Genomic DNA, 15,038 nt, shown 5'->3' with positions numbered 1-15,038 from the left:
TTAGAAGGCAAAGTGGTAGTCTGGGGAGCCTTTACAAATAGCTAAGGAAAGAAGAACATTGAAAAGCCAGGGAGAGATGGATATACCCAACTGAATGGAGAGTTCCAGAGAACAGCAGGGAGAGACAAGGCCTTCTTCAGTGATCAGCGCAAAGAAGTAGAGGAAAACAATAGAATGGGACAGACCTGAGATCTCTTCAAGAAAATTGAAGATATCAAGGGAACGTTTCATGCAAGGACGGGCACAATAAAGGACAGAAAAGGTATGGACTTAACAGAAGCAGAAGATATTAAGAGGTGGCAAGTATACACAGAAGAGCTTTCGGCTCAGAGGAGGCAAAAAGTACAACTTCCTTTGTCATCCCGAATCTGGGTTCTTCCGACACCAGCCGCCTCCACCATGCCACCTAAGTTCGACCCCAGTGAGATCAAAGTCCGATACCTGAGGTGCGCTAGTGGGGAAGTTGGTGCCATGTCTGCCCTGATCCCCAAGATTGGCCCCCTGGGTCTGTCTCCAAAAAAGGTGGGTGACAACATCACCAGGGCAACTGGTGATTGCAAGAGTCTGAGGATTACAGTGAACCTGATCAGAACAGACAGGCCTGGATTGAGGTGGTATCTTCTGCTTCTGCCCTGATCATCAAAGTCCTCAAGCAGCCACCAAGAGATAGAAAGAAGCAGAAAAACATTAAGCGTAGTGGAAACATCACTTTTGATGAGATGGTCGACATTGCCTGGCAGGTGCAGCGTCGATCTCTAGCTGGAGAACGAACGCTCTAGCCCAGAGAACTCGCTGGCACCATTAAAAAGATCCTAGGAAGTGCCCCATCTGTGGGCTGCAATGCTGATGACCACCACCCTCATGACATCATAGATGACATCAACTGTGGTGGAGTGACCAGCTAGTTAAGAGCTGCAAAAGGAAGAGAAAAATAAAGGATTATTTGACAGCCAAAAAAAAAAAAAAGGAATACACAGAAGAACTGTACCAAAAAGATCTTAATGACTTGAATAACCACAGTGGTGTGATCATGCCTCTGGAGCCAGACACCCAGGGGTGTGAAGGCAAGTGGGCCTTAGGAAGCGTTACTACACACAAAGCTAGTGGAGGTGACCGAATTCCAGCTGAGGCATTTCAAGTCCTAAAAGATGATGCTCTTAAAGTGCTGGCACTCAATATGCCAGCAAATTTGACAAACTCAGCAGTGGCCACAGGACTGGAAAAGGTCAGGTTTCATTCCAATCCCAAAGATGGACAAAGCCAAAGAAAGCTCAAACTACTGCACAGTGGCGCTCGTTTTCACGCTAGGAAGGTTATGCTCCAAATCCTTCCAGTTAGGGTTCAGTAGTACATGAACCGAGAACTTTCAGATATTCAAGCTGGATTTAGAAAAGACAGAGGATGTGGGGAGCAGAGGACGAAGACGGCAGAGGGCCCAGCGATCAAGTTGCCAACATCCGCTGGGTCGTCAAAAAAGCCAGAGAGTTCCAGAAAAACGTCTGCTTCTGCTTCATTGACTATGCTAGAGCCTTTGACTGTGTGGATCACAACAAACTGGAAAATTGTTAAAGCAACGGGAATACCAGACCACCTTACCTGCCTCCTGAGAGACCTGTATGTAGGTCAAGAAGCAACAGTTAGAACAGGACATGGAACAACAGACTGGCTCAAAATTGGGAATGGAGTATGACAGGTTGTATATTTTCACCCTACTTATTTCACTTCTATGCAGAGTACATCATGAAAAATGCTGGGCTGGATCAGTCTCAAGCTGGAATCCAGATTACTGGGAGAAATATCAATAAACTCAGATACGCAGATGACACCACACTTATGGCAGAAAGAGAAGAGGAATTAAAGAGCCTCTTGATGAGGGTGAAAGAGGAGAATGAGAAAGCTGGCTAAAAGCTCAACATTGAAAAACTAAGATCCTGGCATCCGGTCCCATCACTCCATGGCAAATAGATGGGGAAAAAGTGGGGAAAATGGCACATTTTATTTTCTTGGGCTCAAAAATCACTGTGGGTGGTGACTGCAGCCATGAAACTAAGACATTTGCTCCTTGGAAGGAAAGCTATGACAAACCTAGACAGCGTATTAAAAAGCAGAGACACCAACTTGCCGACAAAGGTCTTACAGTGAAAGCTATGGTTTTCCCGGTAGTCACGTATGGATGTGAGAGTTGGACCATAAAAAAGGCTAGCACTGAAGGATTTATTTTGAACTGTGGTGTTGGAGAAGACTCTTGAGAGCCCCTTGGACAGCAAAGAGGGCAACCAGTCAATCCTAAAGGAGATCAACCCTGAATTCTCAATGGAATGACTGGTGCTGATGAAGCTCCAATCCTTCAGCCACCTGATGGAAAGAGCTGACTCACTGGAAAAGACCCTGATGCTGGGAAAGATTGAAGGTGGGAGGAGAAGGGGACGACAGAGGATGAGATGGTTGGAGGGCATCACTGACTCAATGGATATGAGTTTGAGCAAGCTCCAGGAAGGACAGGGAAGCCTGGCGTGCTACAGTCCATGGGGTCGCAAAGGGTTGGACACAACTTAGCGATTAAACAACAACGATTTTTCAACTCAAGAAGCTGGAAGCGTCCCTCACTTTTTTCTTGGATGGTTGACTGAAACTGGGGCTCAGTGGTCACCCAGTGGGGGAGGTTGAAATGCTGGAAAGGCTGTGGTATGATGGGGAGGAAGGATTCCAAAATAAGAACCAAGAACTTCTCGTCTCCTGACCGTGGTCCCAGGAAGACCCGTCCCCATCACCGCTGCCCTGAGGGATACAGAGCAGGAACGTGCTGGCGTCCTGGGACCGTGGACCACCCAGGGGCTGCCCTCTTTGTGGGGAGGAGACAGGAGGATGCTGCTGGTGAAACGTGTGCCTTGACTGCAGTGAGGCTGACGGGCCAGCTTTCCTAAAGTGTCAAAAATAAATGGGTCTGGAAACCAGAAGATGGTTAGGGCGAAAGAGTAATTCCGAGAGCTAATTTTGGAGGGACAAAAATCACAAAAAATAGAGAGAGAATTGGAAAGCCAGATCAAGGAGGGAGGGATGTTAAAATATACAGAACAAATGAGAGAAATCGTCACAGAGGCAGAAAATGGTTTTTAGATGCAAGATACAATACTTTGATGCACACCAGGCAAGTAAATAAAACCTGGCTGAAACAGATGGTTTTTCTAAGGAACTATTATAATTAATAATAGATTTATTGAAACAGATTCCTGAAGAGATTTAAAAATCTAAGCACAGCGAGTAATGCAGAGCTATCCCTGGAAAAGCCATCAGGCCGAGACAGTCTCCTAAGTGAAGAAGCCTCTGCCTGCCAGTGCAGAAGACGTGGGCTCAATCGCTGGTCCAGGAAGATCCCACATACTGCGGAGCAACTAAGCCGGTGAGCCTGGGCTCTGGAGCCCGTGCTCCGAAACGAGAGAGCAGCCTCTCTTTTCACAGCTAGAGGAAAGCCACACAGCAGTGAAGACCCAGCATAGCCATAAGGAAATAAGGAAATACAGATTTCAAAAAGAATAATGTATTTTTAAAAAGCCATACTATAATGTATTCCAGGATATAGGAAACTGATGACTTTTTCCCATTTAAAAATATTCCTTCAATTATATGGATATCAAAACTCTAAAAATCTAGCACAATAGTGCACAATTACAGACTGAGCTCATTAATATCAATGCTAAAATATTAATATTAGCATACAGAATCAAAAGGCACATTAAAAGGCTCACACTCTAAAGCCAAGTGAGGTTTGCTTGTGGATGACTTGTTAACAGAAAATGTTTAACACAATTCATCATATTAATAAAGCAGAAGAGAGAAATTGTGTTCATTTCCTAGAGGTATTTGATAGGATTTATCATAGATTTTCTTTTCTTGAGGTAAAATTTCCATTCAGTCAGGTAGACAGGTCTTTAAAATATTTTAGAGAATCTTAAACCTGAGGGACTTCCCTAGAGGTTGGTGGTTAAGACTCAGCACGTCCACTGTAAGGGCCGCGGGTTCGATCCCTGTCGGGAACCTAGGATCCTGCCTGTCGAGCGGCAGGGCCCAAAGACAGAAACAAACCAGCAAAAGCCAGTGTTAAGCCTGCAGAAAGGCTCCCACCGTTCCTCCTGCACCGTTTGGGAGTGGATGGCCAACCCGGTGCCCCAGCGTCCCCGCGCGCTTCGCCGTGTAGCTCCCACAAGGAAGGACGCTCTTCCTCACAACCAAAGCCCCGCGGTGGTCAGGAAACCCGCACGGTGCGTCCCTGCCTCATCCTCAGCTCCGCCCCTCCATGCTTCGAGCGCTCCCCCATCCTCTGGCAAACCCATCCTCACACTTTCCCGGGCTGACCCAGCAATCAGCCATTTCTAGAAGAATCCTTGGCTCCTTTCAGTGCCGAAGGATGAGTCAGTGCACAGATCTGAAGCAAACGGTTCCGTGAGTTTTGACAAACGTGTGTGTCCTGTAACCAGTCCCTACAATCAGCGTGTCAGGCTCCGGGGGATTTCCCTGGTGGCCCTGTGCCTAAGACTCCATGCTTCGTGTGCAGGGGGCTCAGGTTCGATCCCTGGAACTAGATCCTCCGTTTGGCAGCTAAGAGTTCACATTCTGCAGCTAAAGACCCTGCGTGTTTCAACACAAATGGACGGTCACAGGTGCTTCAACTAAGACCAGGCACAGTCAGATACAGAAAGAAATCTTTCAATCACCCATAAAGTTACTCTGCCCCTTGAAGACTCCTCCCACCTCCCAGGCGCCTGCTGTTCTCATTTCTTCATTTTGCTTGTTCCTCATTTGAATAGAATGATGCACATTTTTGTCTGGAATTTTTCCACTTGATCTAATAGATTGTAGACTCATGCACGCTGCAGCATAGGTCAGTCACCCGCTCTCCTTGGTGCCAAGGAGCCTCTCCTGGTATGACTCTCACAGCTTGTTTATCAGGTCTCCTGTTGACCAGCAGATAGATTCTCTCCAGATTTTGGCTGCAGTGAACAAAGTTAGGGTAATGATTCTTGTACAAGCTGCTTGAGGTCAGAGGTCTTCTTTTCTCTTGGAAAGGTGTAAGAGTGGAATTGCTGGGTCCTGGGGTAGGTACTTTCACTTTTCACTTTCATGCACTGGAGAAGGAAATGGCAACCCACTCCAGTGTTCTTGCCTAGAGAATCCCAGGGACGGGGGAGCCTGGTGGGCTGCCATCTATGGGGTTGCACAGAGTCGGACACGACTGAAGCGACTTAGCAGCAGCACCAGGGGTAGGTATATAGCTGCAAAATTGTTTCACAAAGTTGCACCATTTTGCATTCTTGGCAGCCTTGTATGAGTCCTGTTTGCTCTGTGATTTCACCAGCAGTCGGTGTTTCCATCTTAGTTACATTGGCATCTAAGTGGCGTCTCACTGGGGTCTAAATTGCCGTTTCTGCATTTTTGGCTTCCAGGTGTGTGACTGCGGAGTGTCTGGATGTGGCTCTCTTGACTAAACTTTTTGCATCTGTACATTAATGTTTTTTTTTTTTACCAAATTTGGAGAAGGAAATGGCAACCCACTCCAGTGTTCTTGCCTGGAGAATCCCAGGGACAGAGGAGCCTGGTGGGCTGCCATCTCTGGGGTTGCACAGAGTTGGACACGACTGACATGACTTAGCAGCAGCAGCAGCAGGGAATTTTCAGCCGTTATTTCTTCAAAAAATTTTTTCTGCCCCTTTTGTCTGTCCTCCTCACGTAGAACCCTAATTGCGCATGCACTCCGCCGCCTGATGTCGTCCCGGTGACTGTCTCCCTGGTCTCTGGTGCTTGACCTGTCTGCACGCAGACATTCCCTTCTCTCAGCGTCGCTTGTGTTGTGCTCACGGAGCCCCGCTTTGGCAGTATCCATTCTTGTTGCTCAGTTGCTGAGTCATGTCCAGCTCTTTGCGACCTCATGGACTGCAGCACGACAGGCTTCCCTGTCCTTCACCATCTCCTGGAGTTTGCTCAGACAATACCCATTCTGCCGGTCAGCACATCCAGCGATTTTTTTTCATTTCAGATATTGTCTTAGGGTTAGAAATCGCATTCAGTCCTTGTTTTTGTATGTGTTTTTATCAGTCCTATTTTTATAGTTTTCATTTCTCAGTTTAGATTTTCCTTTTGTTTCCTTATGCATTCATTCGTACCTTTAAATCTTCGGGCATATTTATAAAGACTGCTTTGTCAATGTTCTGCTCTGCAAAATTTGGTCACTTGAGGATCTGGTTCTAGGGACTTCCACCCCCTTAATTATGGGTCATGTTTTCAAGCTTCTTCTCCTATGTAGTAATTGTCTGTTATGTGCTAGACATTGAGATTGTTGTATGAAGAAGAGTATACATGATGTCTTCTTTTAAAAGATATTGCTTTGTTCTGGAATGCTGCTAGAATCCTAGCAGGCTGTGTGGTCGTGTTGGATGCTTTGGAAGGCTGGGTCCATTTCAGGCCTGTTCTGAGTCCTAGGTTTTGGCCCTTATTCTGGAGCGTGGTTTGTATTCCTGAACCATGGCCTTTCTGGGGTTTTGCTTGGTCACCCGAGGTGCCCACTGAGGCTTCTCCACTCGAGCTGGGGGGGACCTGTGGTGTCACCCATCACTGCACCGTGGCGGGTTTCTCCACCTCCGCCCCACTCCTGCTGGGCTTTATGGAAGCCCTCCCTGCACACAGGCAGCCTGGCCCCCTCCGGGATCTGATGGGAGCCCACACACAGGCTCACGTGACTGTGTGATGCGTAGTGAGAAACGTGTGCCTAGTGCTTGTCCCTGTTGCGGACACAGAGCCCCTGAGGCCGCTGGCATCTCCTGAGGTGACAGCAGCGCGCGTGTCTTTTGCTATATTAATGGATGACGTTCGAAACCGCTTCAGGATGGTATCTGGTTGCCAGAGGCGCCAACCATGTGATTAGAGGGTCGGAAGTGTCAGTCCCGCCACCTGAAGCCTGAGGAGGGGAGAGAGGCTGAATCAGTGATCAGTGGCCAGGGAGTTCCCCATCACGCCTGTGTAGTGAAGCCGCCATCAGATCCCAGTGGACAGGGTTTGGGGAGCTTGCAGACTGGTGAACCAGCGCATACATTTGCTGCTGGGTGAGGCCCCAGACTCCACTGGGACAAAAGCTGCTGTGTGCGGGGCCTCGCCCCACTGCTTCCTCCTCTGCCTTTTGACTGCGTCTCTAAATGTCCTTTGCAATTAGCTGGTGATCTAGTGAGCAGACTGCTTTTCTGAGTTCTGTGAGCTGTCCTTGCGTATTAATCGAAGTCGAGGTGGGCGGTCCTTGGAGCCTCCAGTCTATACAAAGCCGGATAGAAGCACAGGTGACAACCTGGACTGGAACTGGGGTCTGAAGTGGGGGCAGTCCTGTGGGGCTGAGACCTTAACCTGTGGCCCTGATGCTGTGTCCAGGTCAATAATGTTGGAACTGAGTTGAATCGTAAGACCTCCCCGCAGCTGGTGTGGGAAACTCCCCCACGTGGGGATGGGTGTCAGACCCCTGCTTCTGCACACTCACGACGCACAGTCCCCTCCTGCTTGGCACTGACCCCTGCCAGCTGCAGCCCCTCCAGCCCTCCTGGAGCCCCTAACCCTCATCTCTGCCTCCTCGGCCGGGAAGACTTCTGCTTTGGCTTCAGCTCTCGCGACCTTGGAGGGGAAACCTGAGGTGAAACCAGGGCAGACCCGGGGCTCATTTCATGGCCCTTTTCCTCCTCTCAAGAGCTTCAGTCCTGCATCCCCTGTTGCTCACCGTTGCCTCGTACATTTGCCTGATATTATAGTTATTTATGGCAGGAGGTAAGTATAACTGGTTATAATGTCCTGCCTGGAACTGACATGCGTTCTTGTTTGTTTTTCCTTTGGCTGCGCCACGCAGCATGTGGGATCTTAGTTCCCTGACCGGGGGCTGAACCTGAGCCTTCTGCATCGGAAGCTCGGAGTCTCAACCAGCAGGGAAGTCCCTCAACATGCATTCTTGATCAAATTTTCTTGTATAAATGCCATAAATTTATACAAGCCCCAAGCTGTCCCCATGTCAAATGGGGGAGATACCAGAATCATACCTATTAAAGTAAAAACTCAGGAAGGTTGTCTTCTGATATCACTGTTACTTAATATTTTTGCAACCAGAGAAGAGAAAAGTGAGACATAACTGGAGCGATGCTATCAGGAGGAATTCCTGTTCAGTAGGCACCAGGAGGGGCTGTAATGGCAGTAGCAGTGATGTGATGTCAGTGTTTTGCAGCTGATATGATTAAATCTCTGGAAAAATCCAGTGGATCAATTTAAATCCTATTACAAACAGTATTTCAGGACTGTCTGGGACAGAAGGAGCATGCTGTCATCGTTAGGCCTCGTCTATACGGAAAAGGGCTTCCCTGGTGGCTCAGACGGTAGAGAGTCTGCCTCCAAAGCAGAAGACCTGGGTTCGATCCCTGGGTGAGGATCCTGGCGGGCTACGGTCCATGGGGTCGCAAAGAGTCAGACAAGACTGAACGCCTAAGCACACAGCATACAAAAAGCAGCTTGTTAGCAAGAGATGAAAAAAGAAAAGACCCCTTTGACCATCGGACCAGAAGCTAAAGCACCCAGGAATAACCCTGATGAGAAACACGTAAGATCCAAGGAAGAAAAAAAGTCCCACTGAGGGACCCAGACAGAGGCTTGAACGGAGGCGAGGCGGGCCTTGTCCTAGGATCCCTAGACTCACGGTCATAAAGAGGACAGTCTCTGCTCCTAGGAGTCCGTCCTACAGACTTGGCGTCACACACGTGAAGATGAAGCACCTCACACACGTGAGATGGAGCACCTCACACACGTGAGATGGAGCACCTCACACACGTGAGATGGAGCACCTCACACACGTGAGATGGAGCACCTCACACACGTGAGATGGAGCACTGCTGCTGCTGCTGCTAAGTCGCGTCAGTCATGTCCGTCCTACAGACTTGGCTCCCCCGTCCCTGGGACTCTCCAGGCAAGAACACTGGAGTGGGTTGCCATTTCCTCCTCCAGTGCATGAAAGTGAAAACAGAAAACTGGGAATTCTAGTAGAGTCCGGGAAGGGTGTAGACTGTCCGGAAGGTGTGCGTGTGGAGGGAGGGGCTTTATCCTCTTCTGTGAATTTAACGCTCTGCGTATTTACTACCTGCAAAACAAAAAAATGAAATATAATTTTCAAAAGTCACCAATAACAAAAGTACAGCTTTAAAAATGCCATATTCAGATACTTTTAAAAATGTTTTAAACTAACATTTACATTAAAGAGAAATTCATAAGGTTAAATTACAAAATACTTAGAATTTAACAGTAATGGAACCTCTGCATGTTAAAATTTGTGAGACACATTTAAAACAGTATTAGAGACAACTGTATACATTTGACTATGTTTACCTGAAAATAAGAAAGACTGGAAAAAAATCAATTAAGTCAAGCATCTATAAAAATGGCACAGAATAAGTCCAAAGAAATAAAGAAGGAAAGAAATAATAAAAACATAAACCAAGAGAGACCAACAACAAAAAGTAGAAATGATGACAAAATCAAAGTTGTTTCTCTATTTGAAAAAACAAATGTTTCGGTGTTTCCCTAATAACAACGGCTGTTTCTTGACGGAAAATCTAAGACGACAAGGGAGCTTTCTTCTTTGAACATATTCTCCGTGGCTAAAATTAGGATGAGCACGTAATAGCTTTATAATGAACGCAACCAAATTTCTTTCTTCAAAAAAGAGAGAAAAAGAAAAAACCCAAATGTTTCTTCATCCATCTATTCGGCTGCATCAGGCCTTGGTTGTTACACGCAGGATCCTCGATCTCTGCTGCGCCACGCACAATCTTCAGCTGCAACACGCAAACTCCCAGTTAGGTCACGCAGGATCCAGTTCCCCCACCAGGGATAGAGCCCAGGCCCCCTGTGTTGGGAGTGCAGAGTCCTAGCCGCTGGACCACTAGGGAAGTCCCCGCGTTGACTCTCTCAATAGTTTATTTCAAGAGTGATTAAGGGGGTGGGGGGAAGAGGTATAATAAGATATTAGACACAGGGGGTAAAAACCCTTGCCATATTCTAAATATAGGAGATTTTTTTTTTTTTTAAGTATACACCAAGAAGTTTGAGGTCTTCCCTGGTGGCTCAGCTGGTAAAGAATCTGCCTGCAATGCAGGAGACCTGGGCTCAATCCCTGGGTCGAGAAGATCTCCTGGAGAAGGAAACGGCAACCCGCCCCAGTATTCTTGCCTGGAGACTCCCACGGGCGGAGGAGCCTGGCAGGTCACGAAGAGTCGGACTTGACTGAGCGATTGAACAACAACAGTATAGCGATTTTTTAAACCGCACAGGATAAGTGAATTCTAAACCAGCTTTATCTATGATCATGAAGTTTTTATTTTTTTATTTTTTTATTTTTAATTTTTTTTGTATTTGAAATTTTTATTTTATATTGGTGAATAGTTGATTTTCAATGTTGTGTTGGTCACAACAAAGCGATTCAGTTCTATGTTACATCCACTATTTTGTATAAAGTAACGTGCATGTTAATCCCAACATCCTGATTTATCCTCTCCTCTACCTTCTCCTCTGGTAACCATAAGTTTGTTTTCTAAATCTGAGTCTGTTTCAGTTTTATAAATAAGTTCATTTGAATCATTTTTAGATTCCGCACATGACTGACGCCATTTTTTCTGATGCCATATAGATTCACACTGTCTTTCTCCGTCTGACTTTCTCAGTATGACCTTCTCTAGGTTCATCCATGTTGCTGCATATACCATCGAAAGCGAAAGTGAGGTCGCTCAGTCGTGTCCGACTCTTTGCAACCCATGGACTGTAGCCCACCAGGCTCCTCTGTCCACGGGATTTTCCAGGCAAGAGTACTGGAGTGGGTTGCCATTTCCTTCTCCAGGGGAATTTTTTAAATCGTAAAGTATTAGCTAACTAAAATCCAATCACAAGTTGCATTCACATAAGGTTTCTCTCAGTAATAGAAGCATAGTTCAAATCAGAGATTTTAACACAGCAATTTCCCAGGTTAAAGGAGAAAAGAACGATAATCATTACATTGATGCAGAGTAAAGCATTTGACAGTTTGATAAAAATTGACATGATTTAAAGAAAAAAAAAAAACCTTAGGGAACAGAAGCTTAAAGGGGCTTTTCCCAACTAATAATGACTGTTTCCCTCAAATCTGCGGCAAGTTTACCAGAGGCCATCTGCATGCCTTCCCTTTGGGCTGGGAAAAATAGAAGAATGTTCGTGCTCACAGCTTCTGTGCAGCATCATTCTGGAAGCCCCAGCCAACGCATAAGACAAGAAAAAGAATCGTCAGTTTAGGGATTATTAATAGATGGAGGCAGATGTATTGGTTTGGCCACAAAGTTCGTTCAGCTTTTTCCAGAACGTCTTCAGAAAAATTCGAACAAACTTTTCGGTCAACTCAATATTATAATGTCTTTTCAAATAACATGTTAACATTCATTGAAACCCCGAAATAATCAACGGATTAGCTATCAGAACTAATTAGAGTGTGACAGAGTGGCCCCAAACAAAAGCTAACAGTATTCCTTTAAGTCACTAAAAAATACATAGATGCCTGGACAGATGTTATTTTAAAAAAAGAACAGGTGTTCAGGAATTAATCTTGGAATCCACAAGCTCTTTATTGGGGTGGGGCGCGCGGAAACCCTGGAATCACTTCCCAGCCTCAACAGAGAGCTGGAACCTATGATGCCTCTCTGCCTGCTTGCGGGTCGGGGCCAGGCTGTGGGCCACACTGATACACCCAGGCTGCCGGTTCTGGTGCCCAGGTTTCTGTGGGTTTGGAGACCCGCAGGAGGCTCTGAGCAGTGGGGTGGGTCTCCACTCCGAAGGCATCGTGCCCACCCCCTGCCGTGCGGGGCTCTGCAGCTCCTGGGACGGGACGCCCTGGCCTTCCGCCCCTGGCAGTTGGTCTCAGGTCAGTGGGCCGTGTTGATGTTCTCTGCTCGGCCCTCCATGGCCTGAGCTCCTGAGAGAGACATCGGGGTGGTGACCGGCCTGCCTGGTTCTTCCCAGACAGTCAGCCAGGAATGTCAGGGCGTGCCGGTGCATGCCCGTCCGCCGTCTGGTGCAGCCGAGCTGCTTCATGTTTGCGTGTGTGCACGCGTGTGTGTTGGGGGTGGGGGCCTGGGCTTGGACCCTGATGAGATCTGGAGTCAGCTCCTCCCCGAGCCTGGAGCTTCCAGGGAGTATTGGAGGGGGCAGGCCAGGGGATGTCCCTGCTGCTCAGCCACGTGGACCCTGAGCTGGCTGTGTGACCCCGAGCCAGTCACCCGACCTCTCTGGGATGTGAGTCCAGCCAGGGGCGCTGGCCTTGGCTGGGAGTCTCACACTGCAGACCCTTTAGTGAGGGCTTTCTCTGCCACAGTTGGAACACGGCGCCTGACTGGGGCTCAGGGGTGAGATATGAAGAGGTGTGGGGCCCTGGCAAGGCCAGAGAGGCTAGGACTGGGGGCAGGGAAGAGGTGGGGGGCTGTGGGCAGAGCTTGCCAGGCCGTGTGAGCCTGGTGGGGAGGGGCAGCAGCAGGACAGGGTCTGCAGAACTGGCCACATTCGAGGGCTCACCTCTCTGAGCTTCTCTGATTGGACCCCGACATCTTCACATCCTACCCTGAGTCTGGGTGCGCCCCCGAGTCCCTCAGCATGGAGGATGCCAGCATAGGCAAACAGCTGAGCAGGGGCTTGCCCCGGGGCGTGGGTTTGTTGCTGTGAGCTACAGCAAACTTTACGCCAGGGGTGGGCCCCCCAGATGTGTGCTTGAGAGAGCAGCTGGCGGCTGAGCCAGGGCAGGACAGGGGCAGGTGAGGGCGGACGGCCCGAGGGCGCTGGAGTGGACAGAGGCTTAGGATCCTGGACTGAGGTGGGAGGGACAGGAAGGGATCCCTCTCCCCAGGTTCCAGCCCGAGCAGCCAGGAGAGGGGTGTCTCTGAAGGAGGTGGGGGGTCAGAGAGGGCCCCGAGGCCAGTGGGCACCCCTGCTGGTGCTCAGGAGTCTGGGCTGGGGGCTGAGGGCGGGGTCATCAGCACGGGGGCTCCCGAGGGCCACCCAGGAGGGGCTGTCAGGTCCCTGGGCGAGGCGGGGTTGGGGGGAGGTCGCGGCATGGTGGGCAGGGAGGCAGCGAAGCCCTGCGGGCGCTGCTGGAGGCTGGGCAGCGGCAGCACCACCAGGAGTCGTTACTTCTACAAACTCGTCTTCAAGATTCGAAACGCAGCAGCGAGGAATGGACAGCGGCCCTCCACATAGCGCTGTCTCTGGCCAGAAATCTGGAAACCACTTAATTAATTTCCAACATTAGGGGTTAATTAAATAAATGTTGGTCCCGCCCAAGACGGATTATTCTACAACCCTGTACATCGAGCTTTCAAGGTGTCTGCTGGCGTGATCTTTCCGTAGTTTGCATCTGGTCACTGGCTCCCAGCTCCAGCGCCCCACTCCCGCACTCCCTTACGACCGTGCTGCAGGCCTGCCTCTTCCGCCCGCTGCACCTGCTGGGACCACCCCTCTGCCCGGTGGACAGCGCTAGGCCTTTCTCGTGGGTCCAGCGTCACTTCCTTGGGGCCCTTGCCTGCACCTCTCAGGACTTCCCTGGACTCCCCTGTGGGCACTCCAGGCCCCTCTCTCCTTCCCCAGCTCCTCCTGGGTCACCCCCTCCCTATGGATCCCCTGGATGTGTCCCGTGTCCAGCCTGGGTGTGGGGGAGTCAGGGCAGGTGGGCTGAGCACATGGGAGCAAGGAGAGACCTGGGCGCCTGGGGGAGGCAGGCTCGCAGCCCAGTCAGCCTCCAGCTGGTCCCCAAGGCCCAGCCCTCCCTGGGCGCTGCTTACCCCAGGGCCCAGGGGCTCCGCGCACTCCTCCGCACTGGCCCCTGGCAGCCCCTTCGCACCTCCCGGAGATCCCGTCCCCTCCCTCCCTGGTCCCTCGTGGTAGGTGTTTCGGCCCAGCGTGTGGAGTGAGTGAATGGAGGCGCGGAGGCGACACGCCGAATCACGCCTCCCCGGCCCTCTGGGCGGCGGACCTGGCTCAGACCTCCCACTCAACCGGTCCCTGCGCCACCACACAGGCCGCCCCCGCGAGCTGGGAGGCGCTGGGACAGGCAGGAGCTCAGCAGCGCCGCCCGTCGCCCCAGCCCCTCACCGGCTCCCTGCCCGCTATCTCCTGGGACCAGGAGGTCCCACCCGCCACGTGCCGGGGCCTGGGCCGGAGGTGGCCACGGCCTCGGGTCACCGCTGCCGGAGGGGGAATTCACCCCTCCCCGGGCGGCGTGCCCTCCCGCCCGCCGCTGGGGGCGCCCCGCCTTGCCGGGAATGCGCGCGGGGCCGGGGCCGGGGCCGGGGCCGGGGCGCTGGCCGAGGGCGGGCGCTGGAGCCTGACCTGCTGGGGGACGCCTCACAAAGGCACGCCGCGCCGCCCCTGCAGTACGGACGGTCGGGCCGGCGCCCCTGAGCCCCGGCAGGTGTGAGCGGAGATCCGGGCCTGTCCGGAGATTCGCCCGCCCCCTCCCGCGCCGGCCACGTGCGCGACGGGGGGCCGAAGGCCGCGGGCTCTCGCTGCCACCCATCTTTCCCTCTCGGGCGGGGGTTGGCTCAAGAATGGTTCCTGCGCCTCCGGGCCGCGCCTGCCCCTCCTCCAGGAAGCGTCCCTGGCCGTTCTGGTCGGGTCGCAGGTGCCTCCCGCTCAGCCCGAGCGCTGACCCTGAAGCCCCGCTCCTCTCCGTATCCCCAGGGACACTGGCAGTCCCGTGGCCGGGCAGGGGTCGGGGGCGAGGCCCGACCGGTGGGTGGATGGACACACGGCAGATGGGCAGGAGAGCGGCCCCGGAGCGGGACCGGGCCGGCGCCCACGGTTTCCTGGGAACCGGGGCGTGGCTCCTCCCCTCCCCAGGAGCCCTCCTCCATCCCGGCCGCTGGGGCACGTGGCGGAGGCGGAAGGAGCAGACCCCGCAGCGGCCGAGCGGGTGGGCGCTGACTACTGTAATTGACACCCGCGGGTGGGGAAGCCCACGGAGA

General features: G+C 51.3%; 1 pseudogene; it reads left to right on the top strand.

The window, feature by feature from the left end:
* The first annotated feature begins 399 nt into the window (after window positions 1-399).
* On the top strand, window positions 400-905 carry LOC138095047 (large ribosomal subunit protein uL11-like; annotated as a pseudogene).
* Window positions 906-15,038: the final 14,133 nt, after the last annotated feature.

Source organism: Capricornis sumatraensis, chromosome 19 (assembly GCF_032405125.1).
Source record: "Capricornis sumatraensis isolate serow.1 chromosome 19, serow.2, whole genome shotgun sequence".
Taxonomy (NCBI): domain Eukaryota; kingdom Metazoa; phylum Chordata; class Mammalia; order Artiodactyla; family Bovidae; genus Capricornis; species Capricornis sumatraensis.
The sequence above is the reverse complement of the archived record's forward strand: the minus strand, read 5'-3'. Positions and strand labels throughout refer to the sequence as shown.